This window comes from Nyctereutes procyonoides, unplaced genomic scaffold (assembly GCF_905146905.1).
Source record: "Nyctereutes procyonoides isolate TBG_1078 unplaced genomic scaffold, NYPRO_anot_genome, whole genome shotgun sequence".
Classification (NCBI taxonomy): Eukaryota; Metazoa; Chordata; class Mammalia; order Carnivora; family Canidae; genus Nyctereutes; species Nyctereutes procyonoides.
The window spans coordinates 33,905,531-33,928,826 of record NW_026575142.1 but is presented as its reverse complement, the minus strand read 5'-3'; the positions used below and the strand labels follow the sequence as shown (position 1 = coordinate 33,928,826).

The window sequence follows — 23,296 nt, the reverse complement described above, 5'->3', positions numbered from 1 at the left end:
CTTAGTGAAAAGATATTGTACATTTAGATTTTAAAGCCTTCAAAACTTTTGCTGGAAGAGAGTTTGAAAACCATCTTTCCTAGATCTTGGAATTGCACTGACCCTCTCTGGAAATAGCTGGGGGGTTCCTCTGAATCACAGGTAGGTAGGAAATGTGATGGGGGGGCTACACAACATGTACTGTGATTACTTGTTCTCAGAAGACCCAATTAATTACTCATCAGAAAGAAAAAAAGGCAGCTGGAAATGAACAAAAAACTGATTTGATACTGTGCCTGCCCTTAACTTGTACACTCTCACCGATGAAAGTCCTCATGACCTGAGAGTCATCACCATGTCTCTCCTTTCTTTTCTTTCTGAGTGTCTTTGTCTCATCTGTTCCTCTGTCTTACTTGCAATGTCTTTTTTTTCTTCTTGAACCTTCTCCTTTTTGAACTTGTTTCCCTATTGAACATAAATCACTTTCCAACCTAGGAAACTTAATCAAAACATCTCAAAAGTGAGAAACTAAGTCAACTTCTTAAAGGATCCCCTTGCTCTCCAACCTTTCCCAGAGTCCTCCATTTTATAAGAGATACCCCATGCAGTTCTTGCTCCTGTCACTCCACTAAAACTGCTTTGGTAGGATTTCCCAAAGACCATCCCCTTGCTAAACTCATGGCAATTCTCAGGACTGCCTTCTTTAGCTACCTAGAGCATTTTCAGGTTTCTTTACCACCAAAGTCTTGACTAATCTTGTCTGACTTCATGGACATCACACTCTGCTGGTTTTCCTCCTACTTCACTGACATTCATTACCTCCTCTCCCTGACCCCCTAATAACATCTGCACCAGAGCTCAGTGGTCTTACAACCTCTTCTCTATTACACCCACCTCCTTGGGAATCTCATCCTGGAGAGAGATGAGATATCACCATATCCAGCCAAGACCCTGCACATATTTCCTCCTGTCTTCTCAACACTGACATCTGGATGCCAAAAGGCACCCACAGGGAACTCAAAATTGATCTCTTAAGCTTATCTGCCCCTCAAACCTACTCCACCCACATTCTTCTGCTTCTCATCTGATGTCAACTCCATCCTTCACTGCTGTTCAGGTCAAGTCTTGGGAATCACTCTTGACTCAGCTTTTTCTCTCCCACCTCACACCCAATCCATCAGGTAATTCAGTTGCCTCAACCTCCCAGCTATATCTAGCACTTGGTCCCCTCTCACACCTCCACTGTTCTCTCTCCCTAGTGTCAGCCCCTAACTTCACTCACTCAGATTGATGAAACAGTCTGTATCGTAGCTTCCCTACAGTCTATTTTCAATTGATGAGTAGATGAAGTCTAAGTCAGATCAGGCCAGTCCTTAGCTCCACACCTTCAACGGCATATGGGACCCTAGGAAATCTGGGTGAGCATCAGTTCTCTAAAGTATTCCCCTGCTATCGTCCCCATGGCTACGTCGTCCTTCCTGCCATTCCAAAAACCCACTGCTATTTGTGGCCCTTTGTTCCCCAACAGCTCTCTGCACCTGGACCAGTCTTCTCCCAGCCAGGTCCATGGGTAACTCCCTCACCGCCTCTACTTCTCGCTTAACTGCCCCTCTGCTTAACTACTCAACTACTAAAATTTCTATGACATCCTCTTCCTGCTCTCCTTTCTTCCTTGCTTTGCTCTACTTTTCTTCTGTTTTCCATAGCACTTGTCAGCTTCTAACATACAATATAATTTACTGATTTATGTTTACTGCTTATTGTTGTCTCCCACCAGCATGGTATAAACACCAGAGTAACAAAACTGTCTCTGTGTTTTGTTTGCTAATAAATTCTATGCACCTATAAGAATGCCTGGCTCAAAGAGGAGGCTCAGTAAACACTCATTAAATAAATGAACACTCAAAAATCTAACCTAAATGCTGTACTCAATACTTGCAAAATCTCACCTAAAGTTTTCAAAATTTCACATAGATTTAATTTAATATAAATCCCTAATATGTAGTAAAATCGACACTGAACTAAGAATTAAAAACCCAAAGCTAAGCCTGGATCCCAGTCTTGCAATTTGGTCTGGAAGAATTTCTTCGACCTCCCTGAGGCTCAGTTCCTTCTCCGTGAAATCAGGATGTTTCATGGTTTTTTGTTGTTGCTTTTATGCTTAAAACCAAATATGATGATGAATGTAAACTATAAAATCAGAAGTGCAAGATCATATGATAAGAGGATAGGACCCACTATTTCCTTCTGAACTGGACCATTGCTGTGTGCTGTCATTTTTTATAAAGTTAAGTGATAAAAATATACCATAATTGTAATGTGCAGCTGCACTCACAGACCAAAATAAATCTGATTAAGACACAAGCCCTTAAAGAGTGATGGTTACTAAGGTTTTCCCATTCAAGCGTAAAAATCCTCTGATGCCCAGAAGGCAATCTTAAACCAGGGACTAACTGGAGATGCCAAAAGGATTTGTGCAGAAGGCATCAAACCACAGGTTGAAACGAAGACAACCAGCAGGTTTTTTTGGTTTTGTTTTGTTTTGTTTGTTTTTTGTTTTTTACTTAGAGACCAGAGGGTTCAAGCCCTGGTTCACCCACCTTTACTAAGTATGAGTTCACACCAATTGCCTAACCTCCCCGTATGGGTAATATAAGACCAATCTCTAGAGGGAGGGGCAAGATGGCAGAAGAGCAGGGTCCCCAAATCACCTGTCCCCACCAAGTTACCTAGATAACCTTCAAATCATCCTGAAAATCTACGAATTCGGCCTGAGATGTAAAGAGAGACCAGCTGGAACGCTACAGTGAGAAGAGTTCGCGCTTCTATCAAGGTAGGAAGACGGGGAAAGAGAAATAAAGAAACAAAAGGCCTCGGAGGGGGAGGGGCACCGCGAGGAGCCGGGCTGAGGCCGGGGCAAGTGTCCCCAGGACAGGAGAGCCCCGTCCCGGAGGAGCAGGAGCTGCACCAACCTTCCCGGGCGGGCGGAAAGGGGCTCGCAGGGAGTTGGAGCAGGACCCAGGAGGGCGGGGATGCCCTCGGGCTCCCGGGGACACTAACAGACACCTGCGAGCGCAGGAGAGTGCGCCGAGCTCCCTAAGGGCTGCAGCGCACACGGCGGGACCGACCGGAGCAGCTCGGAGGGGCTCGGGAGCGGCTCCAGGGAGGGAGCTGCGGGGCGGGAGCGCGAATCCAACAGCGCAGGCCCCGGAGCACAGGGCGCCGGGACACAGCCCAGGATCCCGCCTCCCCCTGGGACAGGCAGAGGCCGGGAGGGCCCAGGACAGCGAGGACGCTCCTGCCCCGAGCTGAGCAGATCAGCGGCCCCGCCCCGGAGCCTCCAGGCCCTGCAGACGGAGAACCGAGAGCCCCGAGCCCCGTTGTTCCTGCGGAGGCTGAATCCAGGCTTCCAGAGTTGCCATAGCAACTGCGGCTGATCCTCCCGGGGCCCCACGGGGTGAACAACCCCCGCTGAGCCCTGCAGCAGGCAGGGGCAGAGCAGCTCCCCCAAGTGCTAACACCTGAGAATCAGCACAGCAGGCCCCTCCCCCAGAAGACCAGCTGGACGGACCAGTGATACTCCCCCGTGTTCCAATACAACTTGTTTTTGGCCACTCTGCACTGAGCAAAATGACTAGAAGGAAAACCTCACCTCAAAAGAAAGAATCAGAAACAGCCCTCTCTCCCACAGAGTTACAGAATCTGGATTACACTTCAATGTCAGAAAGCCAATTCAGAAGCACTATTCTACAGCTACTGGTGGCTCTAGAAAAAAGCATTAAGGACTCACGAGACTTCATGACTGCAGAATTTAGATCCAATCAGGCAGAAATTAAAAATCAATTGAATGAGATGCAATCCAAACTAGAAGTCCTAACGACGAGGGTTAACGAGGTGGAAGAACGAGTGAGTGACATAGAAGACAAGTTGATGGCAAGGAGGGAAACTGAGGAAAAAAGAGATAAACAATTAAAGAACCATGAAGACAGATTAAGGCAAATAAATGACACTCTAAGGAGGAAAAACCTACGTTTAATTGGGGTTCCCGAGGGCGCCGAAAGGGACAGAGGGCCAGAATATGTATTTGAACAAATCCTAGCTGAAAACTTTCCCAATCTGGGAAGGGAAACTGGCATTCAGATCCAGGAGATAGAGAGATCCCCCCCTAAAATCAATAAAAACCGTTCAACACCTCGACATCTAATAGTGAAGCTTGCAAATTCCAAAGATAAAGAGAAGATCCTTAAAGCAGCAAGAGACAAGAAGTCCCTGACTTTCATGGGGAGGAATATTAGGGTAACAGCAGACCTCTCCACAGAGACCTGGCAGGCCAGAAAGGGCTGGCAGGATATATTCAGGGTCCTAAATGAGAAGAACCTGCAACCAAGAATACTTTATCCAGCAAGGCTCTCATTCAAAATGGAAGGAGAGATAAAGAGCTTCCAAGACAGGCAGGAACTGAAAGAATATGTGACCTCCAAACCAGCTCTGCAAGAAATTTTAAGGGGGACTCTTAAAACTCCCCTTTAAGAAGAAGTTCAGTGGAACAATCCACAAAAACAAGGACTAAATAGATATCATGATGACACTAAACTCATATCTGTCAATAGTAACTCTGAACGTGAATGGGCTTAATGACCCCATCAAAAGGCGCAGGGTTTCAGACTGGATAAAAAAGCAGGACCCATCTATTTGCTGTCTACAAGAGACTCATTTTAGACAGAAGGACACCTACAACCTGAAAATAAAAGGTTAGAGAACCATTTACCATTCAAATGGTTCTCAAAAAATACCCTAAAAACTATAGAACACTTCTGAAAGAAATTGAGGAAGACACAAAGAGATGGAAAAATATTCCATGCTCATGGATTGGCAGAATTAATATTGTGAAAATGTCAATGTTACCCAGGGCAATTTACACGTATAATGCAATCCCTATCAAAATACCATGGACTTTCTTCAGAGACTTAGAACAAATTATTTTAAGATTTGTGTGGAATCAGAAAAAACCCCAAACAGCCAGGGGAATTTTAAAAAAGAAAACCGTATCTGGGGGCATCACAATGCCAGATTTCAGGTTGTACTACAAAGCTGTGTTCATCAAGACAGTGTGGTACTGGCACAAAAACAGACACATAGATCAATGGAACAGAATAGAGAACCCAGAAGTGGACCCTGAACTTTATGGTCAACTAATATACGATAAAGGAGGAAAGACGATCCACTGGAAGAAAGACAGTCTCTTCAATAAATGGTGCTGGGAAAATTGGACATCCACATGTAGAAGAATGAAACTGGACCACTCTCTTGCACCATACACAAAGATAAACTCAAAATAGATGAAAGATCTAAATGTGAGACAAGATTCCATCAAAATCCCAGAGGAGAACTCAGGCAACACCCTTTTTGAACTTGGCCACAGTAACCGGAGAAGGACAGTGTATGTTCTCATTCATTTGGGGAATATGAATAATAGTGAAAGGGAATATAAGGGAAGGGAGAAGAAATGTGTGAGAAATATCAGAAAGGGAGACAGAACATAAAGACTTCTAACTCTGGGAAATGAACTAGGGGTGGGGGAGGGGGAGGAGGGCGGGGGGTGGGGGTGAATGGGTGACGGGCACTGAGGGGGACACTTGACGGGATGAGCACTGGGTGTTATTCTGTATGTTGGTAAATTGAACACCAATAAAAATTAATTTATAAAAAAAAAAAAAAGACCAATCTCTAGGCTTACTGGGAGGATTAGAAGAGCTACTACCTGGGAGGCACTTAGACAAACTGTGCTCACCAGAAATTCTTTTGGGCAACCTCGCATACACAAACAAAACACAGTTCAATATATGCATCCAGCAGAGTAAAGCATTTTCCCTGCCAAGGAAGTGAAGGCCAGTGGAGAGGCAGAAGGGGAGCACCTTCTCTCATTAGGAGGGAAGGCAAAATCTAAAGGCAAATGTGTCTATGGAATATACACTATTCAATGTTAATGTTAAACTCCAATGCTGAGGTTTTCCAGAGAGAGCGTTCTCTGACTCAATAGCTTCAGCACAGAGATAACTCATCACCTAGTAACATGTTAGACATGTACATCCTTGGGCCTCAGCCCAGACCAACTGAGTCAGAAAACTGTGGGTCTGGGACCCAGCAATCTGAATTCTAGCAAGCCCCCAGATGATGGGGGCATGAGCCAAAGTCAGAAAACCACCGCCTTCAGCCATCAACTCCTGAGAGAGAAAAGATAGTGAAGGAGAATCAAACTTGACTCTTCAATGCTTTAGCTAAGTGATGAACTGATAGAGTCTGGTTGCAAGAAAATATCTTTAGAAAACAGTGAGTGAATACAGCATTCACTGGTTTGGCAGCACACAAAATCTTCAACTCACAGAGATCTACCCCATAATAACTATGTGTTGGCCACCATGCTATGAACCAGGAGAGACAGAAAGGATAAAACATGGATCTCGACCCCTGGGAATTTGTAATATTATGAGGTATTCAGACCCAGAAAGCCTAAGAAGAATACAAAGCCACATGTAGCTCCTGCTGTGACAAATAAGTAAAAAGTGAGCCCCATTCTGGAAAATAAGCACACAAGGAATGATAACAGCAGCAGCTGGTCATGTATGGTGGTGGAAAGGAGGTAACAAGGGATGCTGTTGGGGAGGAGGCTGGACAGGTAATTGGGATTTGAGTGTCACCCTGAGGAACTAGCCTTTATTACCTTCTCTGTACAGTTATTGAGGTTTTGAGAAAGGCCATGTTTCTCTATATCCCCCACACCGGGCTCTGGATGAGAGCTAGCAGCAATCTCAATCTCAGGAAGGAGGCCAAAGAGAAACTGGAAGAGCAGATGACTACACGGAAAAGAGAGGGGAGGACCATGCAATGGGAGAAAAAACTGCAAAGCATAGTAAGGATAGAACATAGAAGACCTACAGATTGAATTACTGGGTGAGTCAAATACAGTCTCAGATTGAAAGAGGTCCCCCCAAAATACATCTCCCTTTACCACGTCTGTGGCACAGGATATGATGCATTTACTGATAATGTGGCTGAAGCTGAGCTACGTGTAAACATAGAAGGAATGCCTGGACTGCAGTATGGTTAAGTTACTGGCACAAGGCACAAAACCAAAATCACAGCATTTTAAAAGGTCAAATTGAAAGAAAACGTGATTATGGAAATCCCTTTCATATCAGGTAAGACTATTTATTCTCAAATTTATCAAATTCCCAATCTGCTTATAGAGTTGAAGTTAGTCATTGAGTCAAGATACACTGATGTCCAATTAGGTGATCTGAGAATATGGATTTTTAAAATTTCACATCCTCCATTTGAGAGTTATAACCACCTCCCCAATACTATTGACATTGGGGCTAAATTTCTAAATACAAAGCTCGTTCTAAATATCAAAAGCATCAGTTTTCCTGTCAATGTTCTCTACTCTCATATGATGAAATTTTGTACAGGAAATAGATACAGAAATGAGCATTCTGATGGCACAGAGCCCAAGATGATAAGACAAGCCAGCCATATCCAGGTATTTGACTCTGTCAAAGTTGTTTTTGGGCAAACATGTGGCACATTCAAAGGCACTGAGGCACACCTGGTCTGCGTGAGAAACAAGGAAATGCCAAGTGTGGCTGGGAAACAGTTGTCACAGGGGCTGTGTCCTTGTAGACCATGGTGAAGATGCTCTTCCTAGTACACACATTACCAGGGAGGGTGGTAAGCAAAATAATCTGACTACCCTCTGCCAACGAGTTTACACTTACATTGTAATGAATAATGCAAATCTTGTCATCTGGACCCAGAGTAATGTGAAAAGCTCTTGACTCATAAGGGTATCTTTGATCTTTAGGGTCGATCGGCAGAAGAGCTAATATACATTAAGTATGGGTTAACCTACTTAGTGTCATATTTAATAAATTTGAGCTAGCTACCAATATGCATATTTAATCACTACCTATGCTGTTATAGAAAAAAATACTATATAAGAGAAATTATGCCTGTCTGCTCTCTTCTGTGTTTTGAGATAGAACATGAGCACACAGGAAAAGGAGAAACATGCAGTGTTATGATTTCAACACAAATCTACCAACCATGAGCCACAGAGGCTGACAGGGCCTTGCTCAGTCAGCACAGTGCTGAAAGGGAGAGAGAGCTTTCCTGCTGGAAATGTACACTGTGGGTTCTTTGGGAGCACTGGTGTTAGGGGCCCACAGCAAGCCAGGACCCCTTACAGCATATGGCTGGTGGCTGGACTTATTCCCTCCAAAGAACTGTGATGGAGTGAAATCACAGACAATGTGGCTCTAACTCAGCTTAATACTAGATCTGCTCATGCTTGTTTCTCACGCTTGTTTCCATGTATGTGTGTGTGTGTGTGTGTGTGTGTGTTTAAGATTTTATTTATTTATTCATGAGAGACACAGAGAGAGACAGAGACATAGGCAGAGGGAGAAGCAGGATCCCTGCCCAGAGCCTGATGCAGGACTCGATCTCAGGACCCCGGGAACACGACCTGAGCTGAAGACAAACGCTCAACCGCTGAGCCACCTGGGTGCCCCTCCATGTGTACTTTAATCATCTTAGCTACCAATGCATCCCTCAAACACCTTTGTAGACATTTTTGAGAACGACTCTCAACTCTAATAACAATATAAGCAGATGGCATGATTGGTTCTACTGAATCCCTCCTTATGAGGATGTCACTAAAGATACACACAAAGGATTCCCCACAATTTTGCAGACAGTTAAAAATGCCCAGCTGATGGAAGTGGGGAGAGAGGGCAGAGGGTTGGGTGGCATTGAGAACTTGAAGTGTTTGTTGAGTGAATAAATCCAGAATTGCTGTTTGCACATGTCAGGTTGTGATATAAGCAATAAAATATCAATATTTAAGTTCTCTTAATTGACCCCCTAACAGTTGTGCTATGAGAAGCAACAACCTCTCTTCCTCCTCTCCACCATCTGCTCAGCAGCAGCAAAGCAGCTACTATGTGTGAATGTACCTCTATCCACATTGGCCAGGCTGATGTCTAGATCAGCAATGCCTACTGGGAACACGGCATTCAGCCCGATGGCCAGATACCAAGTGACAAGACCACTGGGGGAGGAGATGACTCCTTCAACACCTCCTTCAGTGAGACGGGTGCTGGCAAGCATGTACCCAGGGCAGTGTCTGACCTGGAACCCACAGTCATCAATGAACTTCGCACTGGCACCTACCGTCAGCTCTTCCACCCTGAGCAGCTCATCACAGGCAAGGAAGATGCTGCCAATAACTATGCCCAAGGGCACTACATCACTGGCAAGGAGATCACTGACCTTGTCTTGGACTGAATTCGGAAACACTGACCACTGCACAGGTCTTCAGGGCTTCTTGGTTTTCCACAGCTTTGGAGGGGGAACTGGTTCTGGGTTCACCTCCCTGATGATGGAACATCTCTCAAGTATGGCAAGAAGTCCAAGCTGGAGTTCTTCATTTACCCAAACCTCCCCCCTCTGGGTTTTCACAGCTGCAGCTGAGCCCTACAACTCCATCCTCACTCCCTATACCACCCTGGAGCACTGACTGCGCCTTCATGATAGAAAATGAGGCCATCTATGACATCTGTCATAGCAACCTCAATACTGAATGCCCAAACTACACTAATCTAAATAGGTTGATAGGTCCAATTGTGTCCTCCATCACTGCTTCCCTCAGATTTGATGTTGATCTAACAGAATTCCAGACCAAGCTTGTACCCTATCCCCACATCCATTTCCCTCTGGCCACACATGCTGCTGTCATCTCTGCTGAGAAAGTCTACCGTGAACAGCTTTCTGTAGCTGAGATCACCAACACATGCTTTGAGCCAGCCAACCAGATGGAGAAATGGGACCCTCACCATGGTAAATACATGGCTTGCTGCCTGCCGTACTGTGGTAACACGGTTCCCAAAGATGTCAATGCTGCCATTGCCACCATCAAGATCAAGTGTACCATCCAAGTGTATTGGCTTCAAAGTGGGCATTAATTACCAGTCCCCCACTGTGGTACCTGGTGGAGACCTGGCCAAAGTACAGCGAACTGTGTGCACGCAGACAGGCATCGCTAAGGCCTGGGCTCACCTGGACCACAAGTTTGACCTGATGTATGCCAAGCATGCTTTTGTTCACTGGTATGTGGGTGAGGGCATGGAGGAAGGAGAGTTTTCTGATGCCCATGAGGACCTGGCTGCCCTGGAGAAGGATTATGAGGAGGCTGGTGTGGGTTCTGTTGAAGGAGAAGGTGAAGAAGAAGGAGAGGAATGCTAAAGTTAAAAATGTCACAAAGGTGCTACTTTTACAGGGCAACTTATTCTGTTTTGAACATTGAAAATTTGTGCTCTGATCAGTTAATTTGTATGTAGCAGAGTATACTCTCATATACAATTACTAATCTGTGCTTTAAAACACAACGCTTTGTTACAGACCCAAGCTGTCCATTTCTCTGATGGGTTTGAATAAAATACTCTCTGTCTTAAATGGAAAAAAAAAACCTCTATTCATCCTATTTTTCTAGTCTTATCTACTAATATTGCTCTACATGAATCCCGTATCCCGCTTACTGATCTATTTATCATGAATGCATATTCTTATCTCCAAGACATTAATTATTCTGTGCCTGTCCACCCTTCTTGTTACCAACTTATTCAAATAATAAAAGTAATAGGAGCAACAATGAGAGCTAATAATTTCAGTAAGCTTAGGTATGCCACCCTGGGGTTAAGTGCTTTACATGTATTATCTCATTTATTAGAAAAACCTAATAAAATAGGCTCTGTGATGTTTCACAGTGAAGGATGCCTCCAAGGTTGCAAAGCTAGCAGGCTGGGAATCCAATGTGACCCTAGACTCAGACTCGGAACCACTGCAGTAGCACCTCTTCCAAGACCGTCTGCGAAGACACAGCCTGAGCTCCTTCCCTATATGGAATCTTCCTCTTCCTTTACTGTTGACTTCTCATTCCTGCAAATGACACTTCATTTCTGTGCCACAGGTGCCACACTTAACACATCGTGCCTGGTACTGCCATTCCCACTAACCCCACACCAGCCAAGTTCTACACACAGACCTCCAGACAGCAAGAGGTCTGGAAAAACAGAAAACAAGATATACTAACAATGCCAATAATAATTAAAACATTGTTGCTTCCACCACCAGACCCAGATTATGAAGATACTGTAGGAAGAGTAAATTCCTGGCTCTTAGGGGAGTGTGGCATGACCTGGCCCTCCTGGCTCTCTACACTACCCTGGAGGGCTCTGCTGGTCACCTTCTTGCTTCTCACTGGCCTTCTTCCAATTCAGGAGAGAGTCCAAGCTTCCTCTTGAAGTCTTAGCACATGCTCTTTCTAGAACTCTCCAACCCTGCCTTACCCTTGATGATTATGTTCATCCTGCTTCTTTCCCCACTCAGCCTTTTTCTCAGCAGCACATCTGCCTCCTCCTACTAAGTACTATGAGGGCAGGCAGTGTATGTATTTTGTATTAAGCACCCTGTCCTCAATACCTATTCTTACCACACTATAAGCACAGTGTAGAGATTACCAGAAATAGATCTTCCTCAAGTCCTTTATTTGCCATATATACAAGGAACCATCACAGTAAGGGGGAAAAAATCTAGTTTAAATTGTTTACACAAATATCAATCATACATTAGTTCATCATATAAATCACAATCAACCAAGTCTCTAAAAATATTTATGGTACAATCAGATTATGCTACAATAAAAGATGTAGAAACCCAACAATTTCATCAGACAGTAAATTTGAAGTTCAAAACCTCAGCTCTGCTTTGTATGTCCTGGGTTTGTAATCTGCCTGGAAATGCCAGAGCAACAATGATTGTATCAGCATCTTACCATTTCCACTTCAATTTCTCATGGAAACAGAAATTGCAGACGTACCGAGAATGAAAAAAAAAAAAAGTGCTACCTCCCACTACCAATTCTGGCTCTATAACCTTTTTTTTTTTTTTTAAGCAGTGTTCTTACTCTATTGTACTTGCTCACTCACAGTGGAATTAACTAGCAAAGGATTTCATTAAGTATTACAGAGTGTGGTGATGCTTTTGAATACTTAGCGAACATAAATGTATAGATGGTGTAGTTGTAACAATACACAAAGACTTTTTAAAATACAATTGGTTTGTAACCAAGACTTACTGGCTATACAACTATTTTAAACTCATGTTCAATTCTTCTGGTACGAAGTATTACAGATTCTAAGCAAAAGAACACTCGTACTTCCTGCTGTGAAACTATTTTTTGCAGGTTTACTAATATTTCATCAGCTAGTCAATTCTGTAATCACATTTGTTGGATAACTCCCTTGTTAGTAACTTTTAGAGCTCAATTGTGAATTCTATGGTTTTAATACCATACTTGGTAACATTTCAAAAGATACATGATCAGTAATGATTAACACAGAGGTTTATAACTAATTCCCTATTAGAGCTAAGTACTTTTAAGCTCATCTGTAAATTTTACTGTTCTAGCATCTTAATTGGATTTCTGGTAATTGCATCTAAAATTCCATAAGGCACATAAGATGTGTTCTAGTTACAAAACAGGAAAAAGCAAAAAAGCATATACATAACTTCACTGCTTGTAACAATAGCATCCTATGGAAGTCAGAGGTTGCTTGGTTATTTATTTATTTTTAGCAAGTGCTATAATTTATTTTATAATACATTTATAAAGAGGTTAAACCAAGTAATTTAGAAACCAATTAGAAGTTTTAATTTATTTTAGTTCAAGAAGTGACCTCAGTTACTATGATGTGGCATTTAAATGCATGGTTCTTGAGGAAGAGTGGCAAATCCCCACTAATCGAAGATCTCACAGAAAACATGACGTCTCTATAAGTATTTAAGTATAGGGCATGGCAATGAGTCTGCCTAAATTTCCATTTATATTTTACTACTACAGTAGAATTTTTCTCTCAAAAAAGCGTAGGATTCTTTTTGTTGCTAAAGAATAAAGATTCTTCAGAAATCTCTCTATTGCAAATCACAATCTAACTAGCACTGTTAAAAAACAGTATTCTAGGGGGATCCCTGGGTGGTGCAGTGGTTTAGCGCCTGCCTTTGGCCCAGGGCGCGGTCCTGGAGACCCGGGATCGAATCCCACGTCAGTCTCCCGGTGCATGGAGCCTGCTTCTCCCTCTGCTTGTGTCTTTGCCTCTTTCCCTCTCTCTCTCTGTGTGACTATCATAAATAAATAAAAATTAAAAAAAAGAACTTTAAAAAAAAACAGTATTCTAAAAGGTACTGGAACTTTCTTACTGTTACCACCCTGTAAGCTCTAAACCACAGAAAACTACTTAAACAGAAAGCCTCTCTCTCTCTCTCTCTCTCTCTCTCAAGACACATGCAGTCCACATCTGTATCTAAAAAATATGATTACCAACTATATGCTTTCATGCTTTATGTTAGGTTCCTCCTTAGACTTTCATGCTCCACAACAGACACCTATTATCTACTCCCTTCTGGATACCTCCACCTAGATGTCTGATAAATTGCTGCCACACAACATGTCATAACACAACACAATAACATAACAATAGTGATCTAGTGACCTTCCCCCCTGGCAATTTCACCTTCTCCCCTCTCACGGGATGGCAGCTCTACCTATCCTTCCAGTTACTGTGGCATCTTCTATCCTTCTGTTTTTTATATCCTTGTCCAATTGATCCCCAAATCCTCTGACCTTCAGAAGATATCCCAAATATGATCACTTCTCTCACCATTTCTACATCATTGTCTGGATCCCACAGACAAGATTGCAGGGCAATCAGAGAATTCTTTTTATATTGAACTCCAATAAAAAAAAATATATACAAAAAATACTTTAAAAAAAGAAAAGAAAAAGAAAATTCTTTTTAAATGTGAATTGAATCATGTTACTTCTCTTCTCAAACCTCAGCAGTGTGGAAGCCAAAGCATACTCATGGTGGTTTATAAAATTGCTGGATTTGTCCTCCTTTTGCCAATTTGATATCGTAACTACACTTCCTATGATTTATCCTTTCTGTCTGTAGCCACAGTTGGCCTCCTTCTTATTCTTTGAGTATATTAGGCATTCTTACACCTCAGGAACTCATGAACTGTTTCCCTGATTTCCATGCCCCCTGATATCCACAAGGCCAATCTCCCCACATTCCTGAAACTTAAAATCAAATGATACCTTCTTAATGCAGCCTGCCTTGACTACCCCATTTAGAATTTCAGACAATGCACCCTATCTTTTAATACCCAATCCCTTTTGTCATGCTTTACTTTTTCATAGCATTTATCACTTTCTATAATTAGGTGAAATGGGATTAAACAGAAAATAAAAATTAAGATTTTTTCTAACTGCTGATATAACCCAATACCCACATTTATATTATAAAACTATGGACCAATTGTCATAAAACTTTTCTCAAAGACTGTTCTATTTTAGTCAATATAAACTAGTAAAGATGAAGATATTTAATATTTGCTATGGTAATTCATACCTGCTATGGTATTTTAAGGACAGTTGGTTACATTCCTTTTTTTTTTAATAAATTAATTTTTATTGGTGTTCAATTTACCAAGTTGGTTACATTCCTAAGAAGTTTCCTGTCAAATAATGGAATCTGAGTAAGTATTCACTAATGTGACCTTTTCCTACTTTGAAGGCACTATAGTTTTGAAATACACTTATATTCCATCTCTTCAAAGAGCTCACCCTGAAAGCACATTGGTAAAGGAGGGCATTAGAAAACTGAAGAAATTTCTGAACATTAGTACAGAAGAGGGGCGCCTGGGTGGCTCAGTCAGTTAAGCATCTAACTTCAGCTCAGGTCATGATCTCAGGTCCTGGGATTCGGCCACAATGCCACACCCCTGCTCAGTGGGGAGTCTGGTTGACCTGGGTCCTGGGATCAAGCCCCACATGAGGCTCCCTGCTCTAGGGAGAGCCTGCTTCTCCATCTTCCTCTGCTCCTTCCCCCACCTGTCACTCTTTCTCAATAAATAAATCTTTAAAAAACTGGCACAAAAGAGAAGTTCTGGCATGCTACCTTTTAATCCTAAAAAGCTGACATTTTGAAGAGTCACTAACAATATAATAATGTTACTGCTACCTCCTCTTCTTTCTCACTCCCCATCCTTCCCTCAAAAAGGATTCTTCATTTTATCATGATCATTAGAACTCTGTATCTTGTTTATACTTCAACCTATTTCCTTTGACATGTAACCAACTCTTTCACTTTTTACTTTGTGATTATTCTCAAACTCCTTTCTACTTACTGGCAATTCACTTTTGAATAAATATAAGGTGATACAAGCAAGGGCAGTATAGAATAACAAAACGAAATACAAATGACATAGAGTTAATATGTGTAAGATAAAAGTAAAAGGTCTTCTGTATCCATTCAATAGAAAATTAGGGCTAAAATAAAGCATAAAAACTAGTAGGACTTTGAGACTCTGTGGGACAGCTCAGATGTGACTGATAGACTCCAAGTGCCCAGCAATGAGACCTGATCACAACAATTTTCTCATATTTAATTTAACCCTTAAACTTATATGAAAATGTTCATGTTTAAATGTCTTCCTAGAGTTGAAAACATTCTCTTAAAGAGAACAAATCATATACTGATGTTCACACATGTTCTCCAAAGTACTGAGCACATTGTTATGCAAAGAGACATTCAATAAAACTCCTGATTGCCAAACAACTGCTGTTTCCTAGCATTAATAATATATCTTGGAAAACATTCTCTTTCACAACTTGTGTATTATAGATCTCAAAGGATTTTACTCAATGGAAATAAATCAAATTATGGGGCCAGATATATCACACAACAGGATCCCCCACACAATAGCTTCCCTAGCTTCCAAACCAATTATTTTTGATTGGTAAGAACATGACATGGAAGGATGCTACTAAGACAATGAAATCATTAATAACTTCCAGCAGTAAATTCAATTATTAGGACAATAGGTGCTTGTGTATGTGTTACATGGGCAAAGCAGGAAGAAAGAAAGGCTTTTTCTTTTTAGTGATGATTTTTGGAAAAATAACAAAATCTAAGCACTCACCAATTGCTAGGTAAATACTAATGTGCTGTAAATACATAATCAGCATAAAATCATAATCTCCATCCAAACTTTGCTTCTATCAAAGCACCACTTCTGTCTGAACTAAGTATGAGAATATCATAATCGCATTTTTGAAGTGTAGTACATTATATAAAAGATAATACACAATTAAGGATAGTGAGATTTATGCTTGTCTGAGACAAAGGGATGGTCTTACACCTATAAATTCTAGACTTCCCTTCAACATTCTCTTCAAAATAGGTATGAAAGGTATTTGAAATCAGAAGTATACCTACAGCTAATATCTACTTACCTAAGGTTTACTCTATGACCCACCTAAAACAATTCTCAGTTCTTTCCATGCTTTGGGCCTTCCCTCTGGTTCACTATAAATGGATCATGAATATTGGCTATTTTTTATTGCACTGTTCAGGTCAGCATTTCCACTTCCTAATTATTCCTTGACTTCATTTGTCTTCATCATTTCCAGAAAGACACTCCTCCCAAATGAGAGGTATGGCTCCAAGAGCTGGCCCAGGGACACCACCAGGGAGGGCCTTCGTTGACCTCCAATTCAAGGAAAAAAGGTTTAATTCAGAGAGGCAAATAGTCATTTAATCTTAAAGGCAGACAAATTATGCTGCTCTTCTAAGAAACATGTATTGCAGCTATTTCATAGAAATAATCATTGTACTACCAAGAAATCTGGAAGTCACACCAAACATGGGCAAAACATTGCATTCTGGATATTTACAAATCTCCTGAACACAATTCATTTCAAATAAATACAATAATCTTACAACTAAGAAAAGTTAAAAGTTTACACAGTGTCCTCTTTCTTCTCTGGAACCACAGCTACCTGCCAGACCTGGGACTGACTGGCACCGGAGGGGCCTTACCCAGATCCACCATGTAGCCATATAGTCTCCAGCAGAGTTTCTCGACCACAGGACTGCTAACATTATGGATCAGATAACTCTCTGTTGAGTGGCTCTCCTGTAGGTTGAAAGATCTAGTAGCATCCCTTGACTCTACAAATCAGACCACCCCACTTCCCCTAGTTGTGACAAGCAAAATGTCTCCAGTCAGTACCAAGCATTCCCTGGGGGCAAAATCATCCCCAGATGAGAACCAATGGTCTACTGTGCATCACTAATCTCTCCAGTCCCAATTGTTGTTGTTAATCTGAAAAATGGGTGAATATGAGATGGCAAAAAACATATTCATAATGTTTCTGTCAAGACAGATTATTGCTCTGAACTTCCTTTATTTTTTATTGATTGATTTTTTGAGGTAGCTCATTGGCTACTAGGAGAAAGAGATTTCCAGGAGCTGAGATGGGAAGAACTATCAGGTTTGAAAAAGGAGGGAAATTTATCAATAAAACCAGAAAGGGAAAAGAGAGAAAGAGTTAAAGAAGGAGTATAATCATCAACTTTTTTAGCCTTCAACAAACTGAATAAACTCCTGATATACTTAAGATAGATGGCTTATTAATAGAGATCAGCAAAGGAGTTCAATTTTCACTAACAGGTTAAATCACTGTGAGAGATAGAACCATATCCTTCAGAAACGTATACATCCTGGAACCTGCGAATATTCTATGTTGCATGCAAAGAAGAGTTAAGGTTAAAGACAGAATTAAGGTTGCTAATCAGCTGACCTTGAAATAAAGCAATTATCCAGGATCACCTCAAAGTGATCACAAGGGTGCTGAAAAAGGAACAACATAGCAGCAAAGGAAGAGGAAGGTTTGTGTCGTGAGGACTCAGCCTGCTGTCGCTGGCTCTGAGGCTGGAGCAAAGGCCGTGAGCCAAGGACTGTGGGCGGCCTTGAAAAGCCATGAGAAGCAAGAAACGGATTCTCCCCTAGAGCCTCCAGAAAGAAACAAAGCCCTGCTGACACCTTCGTTTTAGCCCAGTGAGACCCACGTCGGACTTCTAACCTCTGGAACTATAGGAGAATGGATTTGTGTTGCATTAAGCCACTAAAGTTACGGTAATTTGCTACAAGAGCAACAGAAAACTAACAGCTGTAAGGCATATAGCACAGGAGGACACCGGGCTTGGCTTACAGGGATGCCTGAGCCAGTGACCTATTAGGAATCTACAGAAACTGTACAGTGGAAGATGCCTATGTCTCAATGGCTGTATAAATGGGGCTATGGACCAAAGGTAATCAGAGATGAGAATCAGGAGGCCCTAGCTGACCTCTACGACACATGAAATTAAAAAACAAAACCATCTCAGAGACCCATTGGGAAAATTTAAGGAGGTGTTGGATATAAGTGTCCAGCACAGTACTTGGCACATCCCAAGTGCTAAATACACGTTTACTGTGGACATTCTACTGTGTTTTCCCTGTGGACAAATAGAAAAGCTTTTGCCAAAATGGAATAATATTTCCTGTGTTGGCCTAATTGCAAATTATACTACCACTCATGAAAAATGCACAGGGAGAGAGAGAAATCACGTGCCGTTGGGCCTCTCTTAAAATCTTTAGGATGATCAATAACTGCGTGCTATTCTGTGTGGTCCCAATCAATACATGATTCCAGTCATCATGAACTCACTCTGAGTCTCTGCCTCCCTGACACCTTATCAGGAGCAGTAGATAAGCTGTAACAATTTTTCTGGATATCTGCAAGTGCCATCTATCATTGTGACAAATGGATGATATGGCATTATATTTTCTCTACCCAGCTTCGTTTTAATATCACAAGTTAGTATGTAATATCACATGATTCAGATTCAAGCTCTCATTTTAATGCCTCCTGGACTGCCAAGGCATAATGACTTTGCCTAGACTATCCAGCTGGTTGGCTCATGTAAAATATATGGCAAGGCCAGGGATAGTTTCAACAAATTGAGTTATTCTGGAGAAGAATGAACTTGCTAGAGACTGTAGTGCTAATTTTATATCATGTTGATTCTAGCCAGGAAAATTGCCCTTTGCTCAGACTTAGTACTGATTTCAGGAAAAAGTCCAATAATTATTTGAGGCAAGAAATAATTGCTGTTTTTGTTTTTATTTGGGGAAAGAAAATACAAAATCAGAGAAAACATTAAAGATGAAGAAGAACATCTCAGATTATTATAATCAGCCAATCAGAACTTTAATGAGTTGTTTAAGATTTTCAATCTCTCCAGGGTGCCTGGCTGGCTCAGTTGTTTGAGCATCCAACTCTTAGTTTTGGCTCCAGTCATAATCTCAGGGTCATGAGATCAAGCCCTGTGTTAAGCTCTGCACTCACTGAGGAATCTGCATTCTCTCTCTGTCTCCTTCCATCCCTCCCCTTGCTCGTGCTCTTGCTCTCTCAAATAAATCTTTAAAAAATAAAAGAAGATCTTCTCTCTCTCCTTCATGGAGATGCCAATTCCGTTCCATTAACAGGATGCTCTGTCGCACTGGCAGAAACATGAAGGTTACTGTCTAGATAGATGAACAATCATTACTTTTAGAATTACTACGTATTAGAGATGAGGGTAACTTGAAAGACCAATCACCTTCCCACTTAGTGACAAACAGAAAGACTCCTCATATATTTATATTCATTCACTCAACAATAGTACCTGCACAGGTCTCAAAGAGTCAGGCACAGACCCCCAAATGCCCCCAGCAAGTCAGCAGCAGAGCTATGATCTTAAGACATGAACTTTCACAGATCAATCAATATACCCATTAAAATGCCAACTTATATTGTGGCTACAGAAGATAACCTATCCTTTATAAAGTTAAGAAAATATTAAAAACAGAGGTTGAATCTACACAGTGCTAGACATCTAAAATTTCTCATTTCATTATCTACCCTAATCAGATTCTTTGCCCAACTACCATGGACTGGCTGCCAAACACAGGGCCTCAGTGCCATCTATAATCAACCCAGAAAAAACAGCCAGGTAGAAGAAGGAGCAGCACACACACAGTCCCAAGTTGGGGACTGGTTCTGAGACGTACAATCACATGTGACCTCTCATGAGTCTTTGCCATCATTATCCTTTTCTTCTCATCAACAGCGTAAGGGCTGCCTCCATTCTCACAGGATTCTCAGTTTTATGGGTTCCTACATTTGAAAACCCTGCCACCCTCACATTTATGAGAAATGATGAGGGTGACTCCTATTTTAGCTCAGTTTTCACTATAAAATGGAAAGTATGATTCATACCAAGATTTACCATGCTGTTGTGTACACCATCACAGAAAACTGGGTTCAAGGGGTGTGGGAATGTAGGCATACACTCCTCACTCTTAAAAGAAGGCCAGATGCCAACTGCAGCCATAGTAAGAAGTGAAGCATGAACAGCAGGTGTCCCTGGCCTGTAGCCACTCTCTGCAGTGCTGCTTTATGATCACGTTGGCCACCACTAAGACCTCAAGCTGGGCTGCTTGTCAGGCCCTCGCATGTCCCACCATGATCTGGTTTTGGTGGGGATTCCCACCTCAGAGCAGCCTCAGGTGGGAAACACTAACAATGGGACAGAGCTACCAGTCTGAGTGTTATGATACCTTCCAATACAAGATGAAATCCACATAAACTAAATGAAGCAAACTAATGGCCTCTAATGGTAAATGACTATATACTGAGAAAAAGATCATGGAATTTATCTGTTCTTAAAAGTATTCAATCTAATAAAAATGACAACAAAATCCAAAGATGGGAAAAGACTTGAACAAACATTTCTCTAAAAGAAGATCTACAAATGGCCAATAAGCACATGAAAAGATGGTCAACATCATTAGTTATTAGGGAAATGCAAATCAAAACCACAATGAGATACCACTTCATATCCATTAAGATGGCTATAATTTTAAAACATGGGAAATAAGTGCTGGTGAGAATTGTAATTCTCATACAATACTGACGTGACTGTAAAATGGTACAGCTATGACGTTAAGCAGTACAGCAGTTCCTCAAAAAGTTAAAATTGTTATGTGATCTAACAATTCCACCCCTGGTATATATCCAAAGTAATTAAAAGCAAGGACTCAAGAAGAGATATCCATGTTCATTAGCATTATTCCTAACAGCCAAAAGCTGAGAACAACCCAAGTGTCCATACACACATGAAGGCATAAACAAAATGTGATCTATATGCACAATGGGATATTATTCACCTACACCAAGGCCTGGATTTCTGATGCATGCCACAACATGGATGAACCTGTAAAGCATCATGTGAAATGAAATAAGTCAGACGCAATAGGACAATGTATGATTCCACTTACATGAGGTATCCAGAATAGCCAAACTGAAGACCGAAAGTTGAATGATGACTGCCTGTGGTTGGCAGGGAGAGGGAAGTAGGGGGAGGGCAGAGAGAGTTATGTTAGTTTAATGGGTACACGGCTTCCACTTGGAAGGATGAAAAGTTCCAGAAATGGATAGTTACGATAATCCTACAACATTGTGAATAGACGTGATGCCACTGAACTACAATACACTTAAAAAGAGTTAAAAAGGTAGATTTTAGGGGTGCCTGGGTGGCTCAGTCGATTGGGCGACTGCCTTCGGTGCAGGTCATGATCCCGGAGTCCTGGGACTGAGCCCCACGTGAGGCTCCCTGTTCAGTGAGGAGCCTGCCTCTCCCTCTGCTACTCCCCTCGCTTGTGCACACTCTCTGACAATTAAATACATAGAATCTTTTCTTTAAAAGAAAGATTTTATATTACATATATTTTGCCACAATAAAAAAGTATTTTTATAAAGTATCTTGCCCCAGAGGTATACCGGCAGCTGAAGTGACAAAGCAATTTGGGCCAAATACAAGCATATTCCCTCTTCTAGGGCCTTAACACGGGTGTGGGGGTATGAGGAACAAAATAAGAAAAAACAATAATAATAAGGAAGCAGGAAACTGGTTTGATTCTCTGGCAGAACAGGTAACAATTTTCGGGATGTGAACCTCAAGATGGCAGCGGTATGAGGACACTGGGGAGGCCCTGATGGCCCACAAACACCACCTGGCCAATGGGGTGGGGGGCTGTGACGGGAAAAGCCAACAGAACTCTGGAATCTGCTGCAGCCGCTCTGCAAGCCTGCTGGCGAGGGCCAGGGGGAGAGCATGGGCTCCTGAGGGGATGGGTCCACGGGAGCCCTGTTTATCTGCACCTTGGCTCTCCTCTTGGGTGGAGCGTCCACCCCTGAAAACATTCAGCAATCCCCAGAGGTAGTACTGTTGGTCACAAATGCGGGGTGGGGTGCTACTGGCATCTAGTAGGTAGAGGCCAGGCTGCTGCTAAGGTCCTGCAGGGCCCAGGACAGCCCACACAATGAAGAGCTAGCTACCCAGCTCACGGCAACAACGGCACTGAAAAGCTCACAGGAAAGCTGCCCCTCCTTGGTGCCCATTTCTCTCCACGAAGATGGAAAGAGAGCGCTACTCATGACCCACGTATGCACACAACAATGCTGGAGCCCCAGAGCTGCTAACCAGGAACCTTTTGCAAAGGTCCCTGACTTAAATAAACTTGATGATAAACAAAAAGTTCCCATAGCTCAATTCCATGTAAAAAAGGAAGTGCTAAAAATGTGTGAAGTGCTTGCTTCACAAGGCAAAGCAAGAAAAATCTGTCACCTCCACGTCTGTGGAGGAGCAGAGGATGCTGTTCCCTGCCTGTTGCTGCGCACCGCCATGCTGACTCAATGCAGTCATGCAGAGCTGGCCCCAGGCCACACTCCAGAGCTGCCCAGAAATGGCACTTGGTGCTAAGAGGGAAGCCCACAAATTCCAAGTCAGGTACACAGGTAGGATTTACTATTGGCTGATCAAGACAGAATTTCTAACATCAATTAGTGGGAAATTAACCCTCGGAGGAGACTCAAGAAAGAGGTTTCTAATCTAAATCACCAAAAATTCCCTGAAAGGCTGTGTCCCCCCAAAATGCATATATTGAAACCTGCACCCTCAATGTAATGTTATTTGGAGGTGGGGCCTTTGGGAGGTGACTAGGCCATAAAGGTGGAGCCCTCCTAGAGGAGGCTTATAAAGAAACCCCAGAGAGCTCCCTCACCTTCTGCCAGGTGAGGACACAGCAAAAGTCAGCCATCTGTGAGCCAGGGAACTGGCTCTTCTCACGCACTGGATCGGCTGGCGCCCGGACCTTCAACCTCCCAGCCTCCAGAACTGTGAGAGTCCATGGTGGTTTGTCATAGCAGCTCAAACTGAAACAAAACCTCTTGTGTTTCTATGGCCCATGCCTCACGTTCTTCATCTTT

At 42.3% G+C, this 23,296-nt stretch overlaps 1 protein-coding gene and 1 pseudogene across 2 annotated transcripts in view; one reads left to right on the top strand and one right to left on the bottom strand.

Annotated features, from left to right (window-relative positions):
* The window catches only part of CTNND2 (catenin delta 2), a 918,117-nt gene that overhangs the window by 866,212 nt on the left and 28,609 nt on the right, over positions 1–23,296 (bottom strand). The gene's annotated exons all lie outside the window — the stretch shown is intronic.
* On the top strand, positions 8,980–10,281 carry LOC129498765 (tubulin alpha-1A chain-like; annotated as a pseudogene).